The sequence below is a fragment of the Ictidomys tridecemlineatus genome, chromosome 8 (genome assembly GCF_052094955.1).
Source record: "Ictidomys tridecemlineatus isolate mIctTri1 chromosome 8, mIctTri1.hap1, whole genome shotgun sequence".
Classification (NCBI taxonomy): Eukaryota; Metazoa; Chordata; class Mammalia; order Rodentia; family Sciuridae; genus Ictidomys; species Ictidomys tridecemlineatus.
This window is the reverse complement of record NC_135484.1, coordinates 59,138,351-59,141,353: the sequence shown is the minus strand read 5'-3', so window position 1 is coordinate 59,141,353 and position 3,003 is coordinate 59,138,351. Positions and strand designations below refer to the sequence as shown.

Below are 3,003 nucleotides of genomic sequence, written 5' to 3'. Positions count from 1 at the left end.
TATGTAGTTAGCAATTGTTCAGTTCTTGTTATACACTGCACCTAAAATGGTAATATCCCAAAGAGAAATGGGCAAAAAGTGAACATTGTTGAAGAGGACTGGGAGAACCAGGTTATTTTTCTATGAAGAAAGAATCCAGTGCCTATCTAGATGCCTTTTTTTTTTATCTCTAGAAAGCACTACCATTATGATGTTAACAACAACAAAAAAAAACCTCTTGTCTTTCTATTAAAACATTCCCATATTTTTATAGACTATGTAGTAGAATGAAATGGATTCTAATGCACTATGTTTTGTGTTTCATATTTTTTTCTGAATTTAAAAAATATATCTCTGAACAGCACTGACATGATCCTCCAATGAGTTCTTTTAAGTGTATTCCTCTTAACATTTTGTATCTAATTGTTTTTATGAAATAATTCCGGATTCATCTTTTCTACCCCTCCTCACCCACAAACAGCTCTCATTCACATATCTTATACTGTTAGCAATACATGAAGTATAGGACATGTGTTTTGCATCTGATTTATGAAAATAAATTCAATAAGCAACCAAGACAATTAAGTTGGCATTTGGTTTATGAAACTATCAAACTTCAGTTTTCCCATGTCATCAGAAACTTGCTCTTTTGAGTATATTTCAGTAGCTTGTGACTTACAAACCTGTGGAGCCTTCCATTCTGACTATTTTTAAGTTATGAAATGATTTTTCAGTCAAGGCATGATCCCCAGGTTTGGTCCACAATTTCTCTTTGGCCCTACTTGATGATGCCTACTTCAAATAATTGCTCCCTCCAATATTTCTTGTAAAACAAAAATTACATTGTGTGTGTGGAGATAAAATAACTTCCTTTAACTGACAGCTAACATCTCTTCCTTCCCTGAGTTTTAGGGGTTTCTACTCTGTCTGACTTCCTGTTGTCAGAGTGTCTTCTCAGAGTGTGAACAGAGACAGCCTCCCTCCCTGAAGGCATTCCAAAACACATGGCTGTAGGGTTTCTCTTCACTCAAGCATTAAAAATTAAAGCACACTTGTTGATTTTGTCAAATCCCCTTATACTCATTATCACATTGTCACAGTGTTGGATAAACTGATTTTCTTAAATTACAAACTTTGACCATCTTGACAACATGAGTATTATTAGAAATTCAGAAAAAATGTTGTAATTTTTATCATATTCTATTTCTATAGTATATGGTCAATCACTTTTTCTGTTCTAATTTTTCTTGGTATATATTCCATATGACATTGGTAGAATGTATAAAATGATTTCATTTACAAAGCTCCTAGGGACAAATATATTTAAAAATACAGAAAATTTCAGATTTGGGAAACATAAAAAGTATGTATTATTTTATTATATATTTTTTCAGAGAGATTTGGAATAGCGCATATTCAATTGTTGTTATAGTTTAGAGGGAAGTTGTTCCTCAAAAACTCATGTATAAGGGTTCCAGAGGCTTGGGCTGTGTGGTGAGCTGCTCAGACTGATGCCACCAAGAAGAAATGGGAAATACAAACTTCCTGTTCCACTTCCAGAAGGCAAAGTTCTGGATGATGTGGAAGGAAAACAATGGGTGCTGGGCAAGATGATTGGCTCTGGAGGATTTGGATTGATATATTTAGCTTTCCCCACAAACAAACCAGACAGAGATGCAAAACATGTTATAAAAGTGGAATATCAAGAAAATGGTCCCTGTTTTCAGAACTTAAATTTTATCAGAGAGCTGGAAAAAAAAAAGACTGTATCAAAAGTGGATAGAACTCAAACAACTTGATTATTTAGGAATTCCTTTGTTTTATGGAACTGGTCTGACTGAATTCCAGGGGAGAAGTTATAGATTTATGGTAATGGAAAGACTAGGAATACATTTACAGATCTCAGATCAGAATGATACTTTTAAAAAGTCAACTGTCCTGTACCTGGGTATCAGAATGCTAGATGTACTGGAATATATACATGAAAATGAATATGTTCATGGTGATATAAAAGCAGCCAATCTACTTTTGGGTTATAAAAATCAGGATCAGGTTTATCTTGCAGATTATGGACTTTCCTACAGATATTGTCCCAATGGGAACTACAAACAGTATCAGGAAAATCCTAGCAAAGGCCATAATGGGACAATAGAGTTTACCAGCTTGGATGCCCACAAGGGAGTAGCCGTGTCCAGAAGAATTGACGTTGAAATCCTAGGCTACTGCATGCTATGGTGGTCATGTGGAAAACTTCCCTGGGAACAGAACCTGAAGGACCCTGTGGTGTCCAGACTGCTAAAACAAATCTGTTGGATGAGCTGCCTGGGTCAGTGCTGAAGTGGGCTCCATCTGGAAGCAATTGCTGTGAAATAGCTGAATTTTTAGCATGTGTTTATAGTTTAGCTTACAATGAAAAGCCAGACTATCAAAAGCTCAAGAAAATTCTGAACCCTGGTGGAATACCCTTAGGACCACTGGAGTTTTCCACTGAAGGCCAGAGGGCACGTGTGTATTCTCCGCCCAATAGAAAAGATGATTCGCAAAAGGCTGCGACAAAGCAAGTTAGATGCAAGAAAAGTCAGCAGAAAGAGTTCACAATGAGAGAAGTGCTGAGTCCTTGGCCACATGGAGCAGAATGAAAAAGGAGGACAAATTGATGGGATCCATGAACAGTGAAGCAGTTCAGGTCCAAGGTTGTATGGTTTTGTTAAATGAGAAGGGGCAGAAGATATCCTATCCCGCTGATAAAAATTAAAGGCAGCCGACACTAGTTATTGCAGAAAAGTAACAGTGAGCACATTTGTGTACTTGATCTGTTTTCTTCCTTTATCCTAAGAATGTAATGAAGTGCACTTAAGTTTCTTATGCCATCTATGGTGCAAGAGGGACTCTTAACATACTTACTCCATACTTTTACATTGGTTCTTCAAGTCTAACCCTTACAATTAAACATAGGTGAAGTGTTTCCCTATCAGTAGGTTGTATTTTAAAGTGATAATTTTTTACATGATTTTATCATTTATT

At 36.2% G+C, this 3,003-nt stretch overlaps 1 pseudogene; it reads left to right on the top strand.

The window, feature by feature from the left end:
• Positions 1 to 1,490: 1,490 nt before the first annotated feature.
• LOC101966436 (serine/threonine-protein kinase VRK2 pseudogene) lies at positions 1,491 to 2,776 on the top strand (annotated as a pseudogene).
• Positions 2,777 to 3,003: the final 227 nt, after the last annotated feature.